The 19,468-nt window shown below is 57.2% G+C and overlaps 1 protein-coding gene across 4 annotated transcripts in view; it reads right to left on the bottom strand.

The window, feature by feature from the left end:
• BCL9L (BCL9 like) overlaps window positions 1-13,498 on the bottom strand; it is a 33,874-nt gene extending 20,376 nt beyond the window's left edge. Inside the window, exon 1 of one of the 4 annotated variants that reach the window (XM_061593295.1) lies at window positions 11,547-13,498. The gene's annotated coding sequence lies outside the window, so the exon portion shown is untranslated. The remainder of the gene's footprint in view (window positions 1-11,546) is intronic. The other 3 variants (XM_061593294.1, XM_061593297.1, XM_061593296.1) reach the window with 3 other exon arrangements.
• Window positions 13,499-19,468: the final 5,970 nt, after the last annotated feature.

The raw sequence follows: 19,468 nt of genomic DNA, 5'->3' as shown, positions 1-19,468 counted from the left end.
TCTGTCCATGGCACTAGGAATGTCCCCTGGCTCCAGCGGCTCTGCGGCTGCTGCGGCTGCTGGGGGCGATGAGTGCCTAATCCAGAGCAGAGGCACCTCCTGGAGGCCACAGCTCAGTGGCAGAGCGCCTGCTTAGCAAGCAGAACGCCCAGGTTCAATCCACAGCATCGCTGCCAGCCAGTGTAGTCAATACCAAGGGCCTGGCTCCAGATCAGGCTGCTTCCTACAGAGTTCTATCCAGGGGTGGTTATTCCATTTGCAATGCACCAGCCCCTTGGAGCAAGGTCTGGTGATTAAGCAGTATATGAATAGCTCAAATAAAATAAACAAGCCCTCATTTGCAGAAAGTCAACCCCTGCTAAAACATTCACTCTTGTTGAGCAACCTCAACCCCTGTAGAGGAAGGACTGGCTCTGTGCCGCACAAAGGGAACCCCAAAACGGTTCCTCTTGCTGGTGTTGGCAGGAGAGCAGGGGATGCCCAAATGTGAGAGACCCCATGCCTGGGGCAGTTGGTGCCGCTACCCTACCAGGGGCAGTGGCGGCCACCTGCCCGCTCCACAGGACTGTTGTGACACAGCCTGATGTCACCCCACTAGTGTTGAGCACACGCGCAAGCCCAGCAAAGGAGGAGGAGCCGATCCAAGGAGAGAAAGCCTGCTCTAGAGGGAGAAAATGGCTGCTTTGTGGCAAGCGTCTCTTGCAGGCTGGAGCCTGAAGGTCTGGGAGCAATTTCTGCCTCCCACGTGCTGGGCTGAGTTTGTACTGAGGGTCAAAGGTCAGTGCTTTTCCAAAGCACTCTGGGAAAAATGCCAACTGGAGCAAACCGCTAACACCCCCTCCTGCTGCACTGAGCAAGCTGTGGCTTCGTTAACCCCTTGCAGGAAGCGACAACAGCTCTGCTCAATCCCTGCAGGGAGGGTTGGCTTTTGAAGACTGGGGTGTATGTGATATGCAACTGAAGCAGCAGATGACAGAGATGGGCAACAAGGTGCAGACACACGGGGGGAGGGGGGGAGGACAGCCCCTTCCCAAAAAGCAGGCAGCACTCAAAAGCTTCATCCCAGGGGGGCCAACAACAGCCCCCATCTAAACCCAGCCCCCTTTTGGCCCAGCAGCAATACAGGAGAGGTAGAAATGCCTCGGCACCTGGAGAGGGAAGCAGGCAGCCCAATGGGAACACTCCAGAATCCTGCGCCTTCTGCAGAAAAGGGTGCATGTGCATGCGCAGAGATGCTTCCAAAGTCACCCCTTTTGGCTTCTCCATCTTGCCTCACTCCCTGCTCCAACAGGAGCAGAGCATAAGGTCGCCAGAGGCCAGCATGGTGGGATGTTATCAGCTGTACCACTTATCGCACTGCAAACAGCAACACATTCTCACGGCAGCCCAGAGTTGCCTGGTGCTGCCGATTGCATCAGCCTCCTTCCTTCCAGTGGAGACGGAAGTGGAGGAAGACAAGGGGGCCTCCCTCCCTCGGTGGCAGCAGGTCCAGTCCTTTCCACACTGAGCAGCATTAGAGGCACAAACATGGGAGTTTTGTAGCTGCTTGCCCCCCCGCCCCACAGAGAGGAAAAAATGCATATGGACTCTGCAGCCAGCAGAGATCGCTTCCCCCGCCAATACAGACAGGAGGTCCCCCCTCCAGCACTCGTGGGGGTCCCCCGTTTCAATTAAGGGCCTGGCAACTTCCCTCCCTCTCCCCACTTCATCCCATGCCCAGAAGGTCCTCTAGGGAGCCAGTCCTCAGCTGTGCGGGGCTCTCTAGTTCCCAGGCAATTCCAGTGCCCCAGGCAAGGCGGCCCACTTCCTGCCCCACTCTGCGCCTGCCCCACATTCTGCTACATAATGGGGTAGGCTTCTACCTCCTCTCAATCAGCACTTTCCTTCTATCCAGAAAGTCGTGCATAGGCCTCGATCCTGCTTATCCACTCCTCACCCCCAAACACTATCCTGTGAAATCCCAGACACCAAAACACAGGGCAGTTTTCAGTGAGATGCAAGAGATATAAGGAGCACGAAGACCGGGGGCAGAAGTCCAGGCTCCCAGATGCAGCAGCAGGGCTGGCTTACAGCACTGGAAGTGGCTGAAGGAATACACCTTGCCTTCTAAAAGGTGGGGGGCGGGGGGAGAAGAGCCACCCCAGCCAGCCCAGAGTCTGAACTGACCTGCCTGCACCACCGACTACCTCTTCCCAGGTAGGCCAGGAAGGACATCAGAAGAGCCTATAGTTGGATCAGGCCAGTGGCCCATCTAGTCCAGCATCCTGTTCTGACAGTGGCCAGCCAGATGCCTCCATGGGAAGACACCCCCAAGCAGGACTGGAGCGCAAGAGCGCCCTCCCTTCCTGTGGCTTCCGGCAACTGCCATTCAGGGCCATGCTGCCTCTGTGCAGGCCGGCCACCGCTGTCAGGGTTAGCAGCCACCGATGAGCACAGCTGTACTGCGCTGCGACTGCCAAGGCTCTCCGACACCAGCAGTGCCCCCAGAGGGAGCATCCAGGAAAGGTGCAGGCAACTTGCAGCCGGGATGGCTCAGCCAGACTCTGCGTGCATGGCAGCCACAGAAGATCCACAGACAATAGAGAGCACAGAAGAGAGGCACCAGGTCCCAAGCTTCCCTCTCACTTCACTATAAGCCTATGCCTATGACTGAGTGGGGTCCTGCCCCCTCCAGCACCAGGAACATCAGGAATGGTGCATCACATACTGCACCATGTGAGGCAGAGAATCATGGAGAGTGGGGTGGGCATTTGCTCCCTTAAAAACAAGCGCCAAGCCCCAATGGCTGCAGAAGAGCACACCAAGAATCGAGGGGGCAGTCCCTGGGAAATCCCCCCCCGCAAAGCCATACAGAACTGATCCAGAGGCAGCTGTGGGTGATTGGCAGGTGAACCTCCAGCACTCCCCCTCACCACCAATGCTGTAAAATGTGGGCTCACAGTTGTGCCAGCTCAGGCCTGCCAGCCCCCATCTCTGCCCCCCACTGCTGGGCTCACCTCAATTGCCAAATGAAATTGCCTTACCAGCTACATTTCTGACAGAAGGGAGGTGCAGAGCTCAGGGACAGGAACTGGTACAAGGCTCCCTCCACCCAGGGCAGAGTACTGCCTTGCCCCGATGTTCATCCCGGGAGATGGAAAGCAGCCTGATGCTAGAAGACTGCAGCCCCAGACACCTCTGCAGGCAGCTGAGCATCTGCCCCCTCATCCGCAGAGCCACACCAGACAAAGAGGGTGCCCACGCTGGACACTCCCCTCCCCGCAGGAGTCCTGGAAGAGAACCGCTGCTACTGGGTCTTTGGGAGAATTTTCACATAGGAGAGTAGAAGCAGCTAGACTGGCTCAGTCCAGCCAGTCCCACCTCCCTTCCTTTGGCTCCTTGTCACAGAGTCCACTGAAGTGACAGACCCCCCCCCGGCCCCCCCTCCATTTTATGGCACAGGAGATGCAGGAGGCAGTCACAGCCCAGCCCCCTTTCCCAACCAGGCAAAAAACAAGCCAAGTTACAAACAGATCCTGGAAAGGGCCCTTTGGGTGGGCCAGACCCCCAAGCGTCTGTCTAGCATCTGAGCCCCAGCCATTGCAGTCTGCCTCTCTCCCAGCCCTCCCAAGGGAGCAGAGCATCTCTGCTAGGGAGATGCACAACAGGAGCGGCCAAGCACAGCTGGCCCAGTGGGCTCGGGGACTCACCCAATCCAAGGAGAAAAAGTCACACTGTACACAGAGCCTGCTCCAAAGGTTGTGGCTAGCTCAGGGCCGGCTCCGCATCTTGGCATCTGAATTATTTCCTGACAAATGTCCCACCTTCCTTCTGTTGTGTAATCCAAGGTGGGGGCCCATCCGTGGTTCCCAGGTGGTCACTACAGGTGGCTAACAAGACAAGAGGAGCCTCCTAGACCCAGGAGCCCAACCCAAGCACATGCCAAATCCACCCCATTCTCAGGTCACTTTTTTCTGCAGGTTGCAGCTTGGCTTGTTTGCTGGAGTCTCCTAGAGGTTTTGCTGTGCAGGCACCTTGAGTTGCCCGCTGGTGCCCTGCTGTGCTCTAGGTTGGAATGTTGCTTTGAATTGTCAAAGGGGAGAAAGGAGCAGTTCCTGGGTGGGCTTCAACCTAGTTCCACAGCCATGTGTCACAGCATTCAGACAGCTGCCTCCGCCCAAGCCATCCAAGAGTGCTTCCCCGTCTCAGCTGTAATCTGCCTCCTGACCCACAGAAGGCACACCCAGTGTGGGGAGGGAAGAGGAGGGAACTCCTCTTCTGAATGCCTGGGCCTCCTTAAGGATAGCCCCCATTGCAATCGGGGGACCCTGGCCCTAGGAGATATGATGTATCAGTGAACTGTGCAAATATACCACATAATCCCAAATCTGAGCCTAGGCTAGGCACACCTCCGAAGCCGTACCAAAAGCGTGCTGGAAGGAAAGGACAGAGGGAAGGAGCTGGCCCAAGGAGCCAGGAATAAACTGCCTGACTTCAGCATGGAAAGATCCAAGGCCAAATTATAACAGCCAACGGCGGGTTTGTTAAGTACAATTCAGGCCGCAGCACCACTGTTGGCCTCTTTCATTCAAATAATTGGTTAAGGGTGAATGAAGTTATTCCTGGGGGGCAGGGAAAGGAAAAGTCCACAAAAAGGCATAAGATAAAGATAACGTAATCTGTCTCCTCCCCCCACCCCACGTCAAAGAAATGCTGGGTCTTTCTTGCAATCAGTGGGCGGCCTGCTCACTACAAGCTGTGATGCGAGGTGGCCAAGAGGAGAGACGCTCTGTGGCCAAAACCAAAAAAAGCCACAATTCACACAGTAGGCATGATGTGCAATGCTTAGAAATGCAGCTGCAAGCTTTAATCTATTCATTGCTTTTATTAACTACTGAAGTGTAGTGGCACATGCAGAAGTGCAGGGTCCCTTTATGATAGCCACGCCATGCCCTCTCACAGCCACGTCCCCTTTTCCACTTCCCCTTGCTCTCTGTGTCATCTCCGAGTCCACACTCCACTACAACAGATGTCCCTAGCAGCCAATCAGCATGAAAGGGGAGCCTGTAAGTTAACTACTGAGAAGAGTCTTCTCAGCGGCTGACTCACCTCCTTTACTCTGCTTGGCTTCAATCAATGCAAAGGGACAAGGACTCTTCTCAGTGACTAACATGCTCTCTTTTCATTCTGATTGGCTTGTACACAGGGTCCTGGCTGGGACCCTGCTTACCAAAAAAGTAAGGGATCCATGACCCCCCATGACCCTGGACGACTACACACCTGCTCAGATTACATGAATCACTATGACAGATTAAAAAAATTCCACAGCTCTTGAAGGCCTCTGAGGCCCCTCACTTTCCTCCACCCTGGGCTGGAACACACCTTCCCCCCTCCCTTTCCCTATTTCAACAGAATGTTTGTTCCCTTAAGAGAAAGATCCTCATGTACATCAAATAACTTTAGAAGGAGAAAACTCTTTCAAGACAGCAAGACTATCAAGTTCCTAGCTCTCTTCCATCTCCATGTTTAAGCTGTAAATTGGCCTAAAAGTGCATTAGGAACATAAAATTCTGACAATATTAACAGAGAAGCTCAGGCCCAAACAGTTCAGCAGCTAATAGCTCAAGAAGATTTTTGACGGAGCCTTCCAGGATATCTTTGGCTGTGTACACATTATCGTTTACTCTGCCTCCAGTGCACTCCCACCGTCAGTTTTTGAAGCTGCAAACACACAACACTAGGCACAATCCACACCAATCCTGGAGTGTCTTGAGAAAGACTGTGGTTTGATGCATTTTCCCTCAAGCCACCTTCAGTTCAACTGGAAAACCTAAGACACATTCACTGCGCAGTTAAGCCAGGTGTGTACATCTGAGGCCACTGTTGCACCTGAGCATGCGCATGCAACAGATGACAACTTCATGAAGTTTTTTGGGGGGGGTTGCAGGGGCAGGGAAACAAACAGGTAATGTGTGTCAGGTGAAGACATCCCCACCCCCTCTCTGATGAGTATAGCAACATGCAAATGCAACTTGAAACAGAGTGGTGGGAAATGACCTCGCTGTGTTTTCAGCAGCTAATGTGTACATGCCCTTCCTCAGAGCGCCTAGGAGCTAAGGACTTGAAGCAATGGCCTTAATGCAAAAAGATTTATTTAAAAACAAAACCAAGGCTAATGCATCAGTACCATCCTAACAGAGAGAGGAATCTACTTGAGGTCCCACATCAATTGGTCCTGGAGGATGGCCCTGAAGGTGCGTCTACTGCATTTACCGGAATGGGACACAGTTTTGGTACCTATGTTTTGGTAGGTCTGTAATCAAAACCCAAAACTGACTGTAACTGAAAAGCCAGGCTGATGACAAGGGCCAGAAAGTCAAGACAAATAAGCGTCAACTCAACAACGTACCCCTCTAAGGGGGTAGCCAGGCAAGCAGCAACAGCGGCACAGAGGGTGTGTACCGTCCCTTGCTCAGCAGGGAGCCCACAGGACACACTGAACTGCCAAGCCTCTCCAGCAGCAATACACCAGGAAGCCTCGACTGCCCCAGGCAGCTGCCCCCCCCCGGGTATTTGCCCCTGGTGGTGACTGGCCACCATGCCTCCTGACGAGGATGCTGTGAGAGCACACGACTGACTGACTAGGCCCACTGGCAGGCACAGCTGGTACTCTCAGTGGCAGGCACCACCTTCCAAGGAAAAGGGTGCTGAAGATCCAGAGGGGAGGGGCACCAGCGAGGAAGAGGAGGGGGAGAGGGGGTCTGATGGGGGCTTGAAAATGGCAGGAAGCCAAAGAGAGTGAAAACTTGAAAGGTCCTGTTGGAAGAGTTGCGCAATTCATCCAGACCCCCTTCTCTCCTCCCCCTGCTCCCCCCACGGGTGAAGGGTCCAAAGAGATTCCAGTCCTGGGCATCTCACGCTGCTAATAGCCACCCCCAACCTTGCTACAATGGATGGCAGGTGGAGAGAGGACGGCTGCGGGACCCTGGGCTCACCTTGCCCCGGGCTCAGCCAAGAGGCTGCCTTGTCCCCGTTTCCACCTTGACTCTGGGCTAGAGCATCATGGAGTCACTGCCCCCCCATAACCCCTGCCAGGGGCCCCAGGTTGATGGCCAATATCTAGAAGGCTGCCCTCTCCATGATGGACTCCCCCCCACCTCACAAGCACCAGCATCGCAGCTATGGCCAGGATCTCCCCCCCCACAACCAGCACCCCCCCACATCAGAAGCGATTCTTGAGAGCGGGGAGAGGGAGTGCTGCCTTAGCCCCCCCATCTCTCCCCTTTCAACCGGAACCCCCTCGTAAAAGCAAGAGACACCCCTTACTGGCATTTCCTCCCACCAGAAAAGGCTGTAAAAATTTCCAAGTGCAGCCAAGGATTGGAGGGGGTGGGGGTGGGAAGAGAGAAGATGAGGAGGCTCAGCTCATTAGCAGCTGCATGGGGAGCCCCTGGAGCAGGGCGGGGGGGGGGAGAAGGGAGGCAGCCTCCTCCTCTTCCTAATGCAAAACAGCTCAGTCCTGCAAGGGAAAATAAGAACCAGGCACAGAGGAGGAGGAGGCACCCTTGGCTTCACATCAAGCCTCCCCCCCCCCCGTGTTCCCGGAGCCCCCGCCCCACTCCACCTCCGCTCTGCCTGGCCCTGTCGCAGACACACTGGCCTGCCCGGGATGAGCTGGCACCCGGCAGAGGAAATTCCAGCTCTGTTGCTTCTGGCCGCAGCCCCTTGGAAAGCAGCGACTCAGCAATTTTCCTGCCATGCAAAGGGTTGACTCCCCCCAGCACACACACTTTGCCTCCCACCCCCAGCGGGGACTTCTGCGAGCAGCCCTGATTGGCTGGTCCTTGCACCAGGCCCCGGAGGGTAGGTGGCTGCTCCTGTTTGGCAGGTGGGAGCCCCGCTGGCTGGCTGGCCCAGCCCAAGGGACCCCTTTGCCAGGGTGGGGGGTGGAGAGTTCAACCAAGGCCACCGGAGGCAGGCCAGCCTGCAGGACACAAGCTGCTTTCAGCCCTGCTGGCCCACCGCTGCCGGCCTCTGGTGCAGCTGTGGCCACTCCAGCCGGGCTCAACACAGCTTGCCTGACCCCCCAAAGCCCAGCCGGATATCAGCATCTCTATATGAGACAGCTTGCTCTGGGGGGGTGCGTGAGCGGCAACCACATACCATTTAAAAGATGCCCAAGGCAACATGAAATCTGGGCCTGCATAGAGGGAGAACCAACTGTAAGGCAGCCCCTTGGACGGTGCCATTGCACCCCACCCCACGCACAGGGTGGGGCAAGGCGGATACATCCTGTCTCAAAGGCTGCACTTCAGTGGCACACCATCTGCCTTGCAGCAAAATGTCCCGGGTTCTGCTCCTGGTGGCCTCTCCAGGAGAGCCCTGCCTGAAACCCTGGGGAGCCACAAAAGCCACTGGGCTGACTGAGTGCAGGCCTAGTGGCTAGAGCAAGCTCACAGATTTTGCTCACTCCCCCCCCCCGTCCACAGCTTCACCTTTTTTGCCTCAGCACCCCCAAAGCCACATGCTTGTCTTCACATCACACAAGGTGAGCCACTCAGGAGAGTCATAAACCACAGAGAGGTGTGGGGCAGAGGTTGCAGCCTACATCCCCACCACCTGAGACAGGAAAAAAAGCCCCAGAGAACCTCAGCAGCTCAGGAGCCCAGCACCACACAGGATGGGAGGAGGCGCAATGGAAGGACGAGCCAAGCCCAGGCTAGCAGCAGCTTCCACGGAAGGAAGACTCCGAGGGGTGGGCGTGTTTCTGCTGTAAACAGTGCCAAGGGCAGCAGGGCATCCAGCGATGACACACCAAAGAACTAAGGGGAGGGGGGAAGCTGTCCCAAGTCATTCGGAAAACAGAGCCTGTGGCCCAGCAACCAGTATGCATGCCCTCCTCACCGCCGCAAGGCCCCCATCTCCGTGTTTATTATATTTAGAGACCACCTTTTCCTGCAGAGAGCACAAGGTACATGGTTCTTCCCTCTCCATTTTACCCTCACAACAACCCTGTGAGGAAGGTTAGGCTGAGAGGCAGTGATGGGCCCAAGGATGTGTTGCGGATGCTCCCTGCCAGGGCACCATTAGGGACCTCAACATGGAATGTGCAGCACTCAGGTTAGACAAGCCACTCCTGTTAGCAACTCAGAGGAGACGCTTCCTTGTTAGCCCAAATGAGGGGAGCCCCAACGCCCCGGAAGACACCAGCTGTAACCTGGACTGAACCCTGTCACCACCTCTGGCAAAGGCCACTTGGCCACACGGATCCCCTCCCCTTCCAGGCTACAAAACAAGGAATCCAATTCCTTGCAGGCAGGAGGAGGCAGGCAGGTGGGGGGGGGGTGGCTGCTCCACGCCACTTATCCTGCCCTCACCTCAGCACCGCATGAGGGGCGGCCATGGTAAGGCTGGAAGGAGGCACTTGGCGCCCAAAGAATGAGAGGCCTCACACAATCCCAGAGGTGCCCCCAGGACCTCTCAGCGTTGCATGCGACTCCTGGGCGCACCTCTCCGGCAGATGTGCCTCTATTACTGGCACACCTGACCAGATGACCAGACGCAGAAGGTCCCCAGTTCAATCCCCAACAGCATCCCCAGGTAGGGCTGGGAGAGACTCTTGCCTGATGCCCTGGACAGCGGCTGCCAGTCCATGCAGACAGTGCTGAGCTAGATGTACCCAAGGTCTACCTCAGTATGAGGCAGCCTCCTCTGTCCCTACGATTTGCCAGCTCCAGCGGGCCAGCCTTCCTACCATGTGTGGTCTGCACACCCAGGGACCACAGAGGGGGGCAAGGGCAGAGGAACAGGGCAAGGAAGAGCCAGATTTCCCAGGAAGTTGGCAGTTTTGTGCAGCCCCGGGCAGGCAGGCACCCTGCAAGTGTGTGCCTGCCACCTAAGGCTGCAGCCTTCCTGTGCGGGCTCTGGTGGGACAAGCAGACTCCCTGAACTCAGCAGGCCTTCCTGTGGATCACCCTTCCCAAATCTGACATGGTCCTGGGGCTCAGGAACAGGCTACATCACAGTGGAAACACAGCCAGAAAGTCTAGGAGAGTGCACAAAGGCAAACTGGTCAGTCGCCCCGTTTGGCTACCCGCAGAGGGTTATGAGGGCCTTCAGGAGGCCTGGTAGGGAAGGCGCAGGAGAGCCAGCCTCCCTCCCCTGCCCGCTGCTCTAAACTGCTAGCCCGGGGAAGACACAGGCAGGACCTTTGTGGACTAGCACGTCAGGCTGCTCAAAGGTCTTGGCCACCAGCGGTGAGTACACAGGGGCCCGTAGCCCTAACGCCCACCCTCCCAGCCCAAGAGCTCTGCTTCGTGACTCCAGGCTAGCTCCTTCCACACAGCTAAGCTGCCTTCAGCTGGGCCAGCCAACGCGACCACCTTGCTCAGGGCCATTCCTCCCAGCCCAAGCTCATGGCTAACACAGAAGGTACCAATAAACAACAACCCTGAAGCCATCCCTCAACTTCAGATCTGGGCAGTTTATGGCAATGCACCAAACCACAGCTTGTTCTCACAGACAGAGGATCAAGATGCTCTGCAGGAAAATCAGCACAAAGCATCATTCTCCACTGTGAGGTCAAGGAGGATTCTTGGATGAGGAAGCCTCCATTTAGTTCAACTCACTCTTGTTAGGGTCACTCACACAACCACGTGGCTGGTTCCAGGCCTGATCTGGTGAACTCCAGGCACTGGCCCACCAAGGAAGCTCACAAGCACAGACCTTGCCTGGGGTCAGTTCCTCTGCAGGGAAAGCCAGGAGCAGAGGGATCTTCCCAGCAGAAGGCAGCTAAACAACATGGGATTTGGAAGGAGAATGGACGGTGCTGCTGCAGGAGAAGACCACAGCACCAGTACCTCGCAACTTCTTACTGGGAAGGCTTTAATACCACAAGGAAGGAGGCACCCACCAGAGGCCAAGGGGTGTTTGTGTTCACAAGGGTACCAACATCTGGAGAAGACAGGGCCAAATTCTGCACCCAAAGGTCTTGGTCCCTCCCCTTCCCCCCATTAGGCACACAACTCCCTCCTGCCAAGAGCCACACCACCTGGCTTTGCCTCTGCGGACCAACAGCTAATGGCCAGGTGCTATCGGTGCCTTGTTAAGGGCTCCCGAAGACCAGTGGCCCCACAGCGCTGGGATGCCGCCGCCCTACCACAAGCGCCCGCTCCCCAGACATTGCGGATCAGGCAGACTGCACAGTTCCAGCCAGGCCGGGCCAGCGCGGGCTCCGGAAAGCCACCTGGCCGCCGCCACCTGAGCAGCAGCAGGAGCTCTGCCCCGGCTTGCCTGCAGAAGGGGCGAGTTACGCACCCGGCAGCCCTGCGAGCGAGCGGGCCGCCGAAGACGAATGGTAGGCTTTTTCCCGCAGGCAGGCTGCTCCAGGAGGCCCCGCAGGAAGGCCCAGCTTGGCCCGCAGCCCTCTCGGGGCAGCGCCGGGCTCGGTGTGCCCCTCGAGCCGGGCGGAGGGCAAGGAAGGGAGAGGCACGCCGGCTGGGCGCTAGCCTGGCACCGCGGCGCCAAACAATGACCCGCCCGGCCCAGGGCGCTCCGTCTCGGCTTACCTGCTCAGGAGAGGCCGCCGCGGGGCTCGCCCATGGCCGCAGCAGCAGGAGGAGGGCGGCGGCAGGGGCTGCTGCTGCTGCCGCGCTGGTGTCTCCGGCGAGGCGCGGGCGAAAGCGGGACGCGCGGCGGCGGCCGGTCCTTTCCTTCTCCGGGCTGCCTCTTTCGCTTTCACTTGCCGGGCCGCGCCGCGGAGGAGGCTCTCGCGTCGCCTCTTCGCGCTGCCGCTGCGCCCGGCCCGGCCTCGCCCTGCACAGAAGCCGCCGCCGGTGCCAACGGGCAGCGCCCGCCGCCGCGTCCGCCTGCCTCTGCCCGCCTCCAACTGCTCATTTGGGGGAAGAGAAGCGCTCGCTCCGCTCCAGACGAGGAGCTACTCCAGGCAGGCAGGGAGGCAGGCGCCGCCGCCGTGTCAAAATAAGAGCCGCCGCCGCCTCCTGGTTCCGCTTCGGCGCGGCCTCCCAGCGGCTTGTCGGGGACCAGCACCTGGCTGGCAGGCAGGCGAGAATGGCTTGTTGACGCCGCACTCCGCGCCTCCAGGCCGCGCCGAGCAACCCGGCTGGGGCGCCGCCACGTGCTCCTGCTTGGAGGAGCACCCACTACCCGGGAGTCACCGGCAGCTCGATGGACTTGAAGTCGCGCCCTCGGCCGTTACCAAGCGCCGCCTGGTTTGGGGGCCGCCGTAGCCCAAGACCGGCTGGAGGGGCCACTGACGAGGGCCGCCTTCGCCCTCCACCGGCCTGGCAGGACGCAGTCGAGGACAATCCCACCCCACCCCCAAGGCGAAGGCGAGCGAGTCCCGCTGTCTTCAGTGCGCAGGGAAAGCGAGCTCGGCTGGAGCGTTTTTCCCACTGGAGGTTGGTTGGGAACGCAGTGTCCGAAAATGCCTCTGAGCACAGACGCCGGTCACGAGCGAGAGTTGCGTGTTCGACGGCACCACCTCACGGACACGTGTCGGCACGTACTGAGGGCGCTGGGCTTTCCGCAGAGCGAGGGCTGGTGCGCGTCCTCACGGTTGCAGGCGCCTATACGAAGCCAGCTCCAGGAAGCGCACTAAACCAGCACGTGTTGCGAGGACCCCTCTCTTGTTTGTGCCTGCGTGGCCGCTTTGCTTTTTCTGCCATTTATTTCTTGTATAACAAGCAAACATGATCTGGGGAGCAGCCCGGTGTCAAGAGGCGGCCCTGTGACTACGAGGTGGCATAGGCATCGACTGAGGACAAGAAGCGACGCACGCAGCAGCAGAGGCTCCCGGCCCACCTCTTAACACCTGGGCGCCTCTGGGCGGGCTATGTGGTCATACATGGGGCGGGCGAAAGCGAACGAGGCGCGCACAGTTAGAAAAATACGGAACCCCAGGCCTGCTTCCCCGAAGGGAAACTGAGGCAGAGCATCGCACGTGGCAGCCACAGAGGCAGTCCGCGGGGAGAGGAGGAGGGAAGCGAGCTGAATCGATCAGAGAACCCAGGAGTCCGGGCTGGCTGCTGCTGCTCTCCTGCCCCCCCCCCGCCGCGGTCAGCAAGCGGCGGGACCCGGCGGCTTTCTCTCCTCCTCCGGCTAGTTGCGGCGGATCCGGGCCGTGCCAGATATTTCGGCAAGCGCTCTTCGCCGGGACTCTTATCCTGACAGGGCGCCCCCCTCCACCTCGGGCCCGGAGACGTCGGCAGAGCCGCGCCAGGAAAGCGGGCGGGCAAGTGGGCGCCTGCAGCTGCGCGCTCCCAGTCAGTCCCTCCCTCCCTCGGTGCGAGGGCTCAGCCGGCTGGGACGGCCGCCGGAGAGCAGCGGCAAAGCCTTCCTTCCCGGAGCGCGTTCGGGCTCTCTTGCAGCCGCTACGCGGCAGTCTGGTCTCGTTCCTTCGCGGGCGGGCCCGCACGCGCTCCCTCCCTCCGGCAGAGCCGACCGAGGACCCAACGGAACGAAAGGAAGTGGAGGGAGCGCCGCCTAGCGCCCACGAGCCCCCTGGCTGCGGCTTCGCCTTCCGCTCTGCGGGGCTGCGCTGCCACCTCAAGGCAGGGAGGGGAGCGACTTCCCCGCAGGCAGCGTTTGGTGCGTCTGCTCGAGCCAGAGCACCACCCCGGCGTAGACTGTTGGCGATGCGCTGCCCGGCCTCAGGCCGGGCAGCGGATAAAATCAATAAACAAAGGTGCCTTTGAGCGTGTACAGAGTGGTTTCGTGGATCCTCACCGAAGAGCCCGCTCAAAACGAGAGTGGCTTCCAGGTGCGATGTGGGTGGGGGTCAGGGCAGCCTGGCAGGTTCGGGCATCTCTGGCTTTGGAAACAATGAAGGGGGAGGGAGAAGAGGGAGAATACAGACAGTCCCTCCATCAAATGTTCAACGAAAAGCTACTTTGTAGTCATGGTAAGGTTAATTAATACTACTGATAATAAATAGCAGAACAGGGCCCTTTAAGGCTTCCTCTCTTGCTGGGAGAACCAGGTCAATAAAGCATCTTGGAAAGACGCAGTGGGGGGGGGGGCTGGCAGAGCCCCCTAGGGACTTCCCTCTGACCAAGGCCCAAAAGGCCTTTCTGGAGGTGGAACTTTGAGCCCCTGGCCAACTCAGGTCTTTGAAAGTCCGCCTGTTCTTGAGCTTCCCGAGTAAAGAGGAAGGTGAAGCAAGCCTGCCTTACTGGGGTCTCAGAGCCTCTGCAGGTGGAGGGTGGTGGCCCTGTCCCCCTCATCCTCCTTGCTTTGGTGCCCCCACAGCCCTCCAGGCTCCCCTTGCCCCTCTTCCCATCTGCTCTCCTACTGCCCGTGTTCAAGGGCTGGCCTGCCGCAACCTCTGCAGAAAGCAGAAAACGCAGGGGCGTCTTTAGGATGCTGGTGTTTCAGGGAGAATCCTGTTCCCATGGCAACAGGAGGATTCAGTGGAAGAAAAGGGGGATGTAAATCGGATTATCAGGTGGGGGAGAGGATGTGGAAGGGCTGACAGGGCCAGAGCGCTGCTACCTGCAGCTTCGGCGGCCTTCTCTGCCTCCCTCTCATTTGTGCCTGCTCAGAGTCTCTGTGCTAGGATCACCAGCCCTGCGTGCCACTAGCCTCCTTTTGCCAGTCACCTTTGGGCTGCTGCAGGTGTGCTGGTTCCAGCTCAGCCCAGTTGGCAGGTCAAGTGGCCTGCAAAGGAAAGAGAAACTGGGCACTGAATCATAGCATGAAACTGATGAGTGGGCAGAAGGCGCTTCAGCTCACTTCTCTGAGCAACTCTCAGAATGTGGGTGGAAATCCCACAGTGGCAACATTATGGCTGTCCCCTGTGGGTGGAGGCGACATTCCTGTTCTGTCCTTTGACTCCAAGCAGGATACCACCAACTGCGCAAGATGAAAGAGATGCAGAGCCAGCGCTCACATGACAGCCCTCGGAGACCAGGCCAGGGACCCAGGGCAACTCTTGCAGCCCTGGAAATTGTTCTCAGGGGGGAGGATCTGCTCAGGAACATCTCAAGCAATAGCAAAGATGAGATGGCATCTGAGGATGAGCAGAGTGCCCTCCCCTTCCCACTAGGTCACTTCAGCTAGCCTCTACTTGTCTGGATCGGAACAGAGTCCCCAAGTCAAAAGGCATAATTGTCCACTGGACTTGAGGCCCTGCAATATTCTCTTTCAAATTTAGCTGCTTTGTGCCTGCCTGACCGTGGGGCACAGGAGGGCACATAAGGGAGAGAGGAAGGGGGAGAGCTTTGCAGCAAGAGGAACTGGGCAAAGGCCAGGCCAGGCTCCATCCCACATCCAGTCTGCTGGTGGAAGAAGCAAAGTGGCTCAGAACCCACTGCAGCAACATCTGGAGATCAAGCATTGGCGAGTGTTGCCACTGGAAGACTTAATCCCCCTGCTCCCTCCAAGACCCTCTCAGCCACTGGGATGGGATAATTAGATGCGAGGGCTCAGTGCAGCCCATGCTCCAGTCGCCTAGCAACTAATGGCTCCCATGGAAACAGCAAACCACAGCCTCCCAAGCAGTGAGTGAGTGGTGCAGCAGGGCAGGGGGAGATGCCTTGGCGCCTCACTCTGGTCCGCTGCTCTCTTGGAGGTATTGCGGGAAGGGGGGGGCTCCATGCACAGGGAGAGGAACAGAGCGGCTGTGGAGTCATGAGCTCACTCACTGTCTGCCCCACCTCGCTCTTCAGGCACCCAAGGCAAGGTCCAAGGACCCCAGTGCCTCCTTGCACCCAGTTGCCAGTGTTCCCATTGGACCCTGCTCCTCTGCCTTTTAACCGCAGCCGGGTGTGTAGAAATGAAGTAGGTGAAGCTTTTCCCAACACTTTTCTCCATGCCAGGAAAAGCTTCACTTGCTATATTTTCCCAAGTCAAGCACAAGAGCGGGAAAGGTCCCTCTCCCCAAAGGCAGCAGAACAAATGTTCTGCTTTGCATGCAGAAGGTCCCTTGGTTCAATCCCCATCAGCATCTCCAGATAGGGCAGGGAGACAATCCTGCCGAAACTCTGGAGATGCCACTGTCAGTCAGTGCAGACACCCCTGAGCTGTGGTGTCCTGTGGACCTCTGTTCTGACCAGCCGCTTCCTGTGTCAACATCTGCATATGGTGCACCAGTGCAGGGTTCCATTGACGGCAGAAACTCCTGGTCCTGCATGAGGAGCAGGGCCCTTCTGCCCAGCCTCTGGAGAAGGAAGAACACCTGCTTTGCATGCAGAAGGTGGCTGGGTCAATCTCTGGCATCTCCAGGTGGGGGCGGGGAAAAGACTCCCTGACTGAAAGCCTGGAGAGCCACTCCCTCGCCCTCTTGCCGGTCCACAGGAGGCTCAGATGCCAAGTCTCCCAAACACAAGGTGCCATTTGTGGCTCCATTCCACACACACCCCGGCCATCCAAGCCCTTTCAGAGATGCTCAGCAGGAGATTCTCCTGAAGGAGCCACAAAGATGATATGGGGGCGGGGAAGTAGCTCTCCCGCCTCCCCCATTTGCTGGACCCCTGTGTGACTTGAAGGGCACTTTTCACCCTCAAAACTGAGCCATAAACTGGAAACTAAAATAAGGCTACCATCCTAAGCTCACTTGAAATTTAAGCCCCCATCAAAGTTAAGGAGTCAGATTTCAGGGAATGTCTTTGTAGGGGAGAAGTGTTAAAGCGAAGCACACTGTTGGACAAAGATTTCCAAACCCCAAAATATCCTCTGCCCCTTCCATTATCCCCAATATACAGTTTTTTTCTGGAGCCCCCCCCCCAACATCACCATCTTTTCTCAGGCAGCGCTCAGCCCTTACTCACTGGGCACAATCCAACTTGCATTTATGCTGGGCCGGGGAGAGTTGGATGGGGCGGATCTCCAGCTCAGCCAGCTAGACCCCAGCTCAGCTGGGCTATGCCGACATAAGTCCCTCAGCCTGACTCAGCCAGGTCCCAGCTGGCTGAGCTAAGACTGGCGCAAGTGGAGCCAGTGGAAGCCAGCATAAGGCCCCCAAAAGGGGCATGTCGGAGGAGGGGCTGAGGTGAGGGGACTGAGGCCACATCCAACTCATGTTCGGAGTGCTGCTGAGGTCCCAATCCAGGCAAAAGTTACACTGGGGAAAAGGTCAGTCTAAGAAAATAATTGGAACAGAAGTCAGTGGAGAGGGCTTACCCCCTGGTAGGGGCATTTGGGAGAGCAAGCTTTTACTTCCTGGTCCTGCACGCAGCTCGCAGCTGAGCAAGTGTTAAGCCCGCCCAGAGGCATCTGAATACGAACTGGATGCGGCAGAACTTTTCGCCAGCTTCTCTTGCTCCAGCGCAACTTACGCCGGCTTCTCACGAGTTGGATTGCTCCGACTGTCTTGTACTGAGAAACAGACAGAAGGGAGAATATTAGGGGTAGAGCTACAATATTATTTCATTTATCAGGGGGATAAAGTTTCCTGAGGTTTCCTGCTACATTTGAAGAGTTTGCAGTAATGGCAGCTTAACATTTAGGAAGATGGTCTCCTAGTAGGCTTAATCATATAATGGGCAGAAGGCAAAGCCCTCTTATGCACCTTGCCCATCAGAGGACGATGAGCATCCACTGCTGCTGGGCCGCTGGTGACTTTTTTAGACAAGCAAGCTTGTTGATAAGAGAAAGACACTCTGTACATGCTCAGACACACACTGCTATTCTCCAAACATACTTCACATGCCCTAAGGCAGAGAGAGACCTGGGACCAATTACAATGAAGACCCTGGTTACATGCAGAGAGGGCAGTCTCTGGTTTCTCTGCATGAGCCTGGGTGGGTCAGTGGGTGGGTGATGGGAGTTGTGACACTCCACCTATGCCTAGTCCCTAGCAGGTCCCCCTCTGACAAAAGCCCCTGATCCGTCCTCCCCGGCTGAACCAGACGCAAGAGTCTCTCTGAGCAGGACTGACTTGCCCCACTGGTGTTGCCACGAGTGGAATTCAAAGTGGAAGGAGCCCTTTGTTCTGCTGGGGAGAGTGAGGGAGGCGAGTGGCTGAGGCAGGTGTTTGAGCACTCGGCTTTTAAGGGGTTTTGAACTTTTGAGACTAAGATCTGAGCCCAGCCCTACGACGGGAAGTTCAGAGCTTGCCAGAATACAGGGGTTGGGGACAGGAGGATGGGGAAGAGGTGCTGCCCCCCCCATCATTTACAAAATATGAGATAACTGAGGTGTACTAGGGATTTACGGTGGCTGTGAACAGAGCGCCAGCCCCAGCATAACTTGTCACACTCTGCATAGGACAGGAACATGCCACACCCACACGCCTCATTCACACACCATGTGCGCGTGCCACATGTGATCCTGGTGCTCCCAGGAGACCACAGGTGTGCACCAGACAAGCCACTGTCCTCACGTGTCCTATGCAAGCGCATTCCTCCCAGGACCCAGCTTCTTGACCTTGGGGCGTGCTGCAGGGGGGACATCTGGACTGCTTTGCAGGATCAGCCCCAGAGTCTGACTGGTCCCGCATCCTGCTTCCGACAGGGGACAGTCAGATGCCTTTGGAAGGTCACTCGCAAACTATTCATGAACGTGATGGCTGCCCTCAGCTGTGTTTTCTCCCGAGTCTGAGGATGCTAGCAGGCATCCAGGACCTGCAGGGTTGGACTGGAGGCCCCTGTGAGCTAAGGCCAAGTCTGGCTTGCCCCAGCCAGGCCCTGCCAGATTCCAGCATAGCCAACTGTCAGAGGAAGCTTATCACAGGCCTGCTAGGAAGGGGCTCTACCGCTGAGCTACAGCCTGCTTACACAAGTCCTTGCTCCTAGTTACACACCTGCATTGATGTGTGCTCTCTCTCTCTCTCTCTCTCTCTCTCTCACACACACACACACACACAGAGTTATGGTCAGCATTACAGATCTTGAATGCAACTTCACAAGTTCCGAGGGAGGGGCATGGTGAACAGCTTTGCCAAGTAGCATTTCTGAGAGGACTGATGTTGACTGAGGCTGGCTGGGCTGCCTTGGAATCTGCAGAGGGACAAAGATGGCTACATCTTCTTCCTTATATTTTCTTCTGAATCCAGAGATTGTAGTGAATCACTCCAGACAACGTGTGGCAAAGATGGAATGCTGATTCCAACTGGTACAGGCTCATTTCCTTCTAACCAGCCCAGAAAATCCCTGATGCAACCTGACCCCTGACTTACACATGCAGACAGGGAGAGAGAGATCTATTTGCATTTTGGCTTCATAGAACAAAGGAAAGCACATGCTGCTAATCCTGGCAGTGGAGTTGGGGGGGGGGAGTGGAATCTCCAGGAGAAAACTCCCTACAATACAGTCTGCCTCCAACAGCATACTGGACAGAGCACAAACCCTTGACCGTGAACGTATCTGAGTGAGTGCAGCTCCTTTCCATCAGCAACTCTGGTCTCCTTTTCTTCCCTGCCCACCCATCTCTTCTCCTCCTCCTAATAAAGACTTTTTGCTCATGTTGCCCATTTTGAAAAAAGCCACCAAACTGCTGTGTGATGTAAGGGATAGCGCTGGACTCTGGTCAA

This window comes from Rhineura floridana, chromosome 12 (genome assembly GCF_030035675.1).
Source record: "Rhineura floridana isolate rRhiFlo1 chromosome 12, rRhiFlo1.hap2, whole genome shotgun sequence".
In the NCBI taxonomy this organism is placed as follows: Eukaryota; Metazoa; Chordata; class Lepidosauria; order Squamata; family Rhineuridae; genus Rhineura; species Rhineura floridana.
The sequence above is the reverse complement of the archived record's forward strand: the minus strand, read 5'-3'. Positions and strand labels throughout refer to the sequence as shown.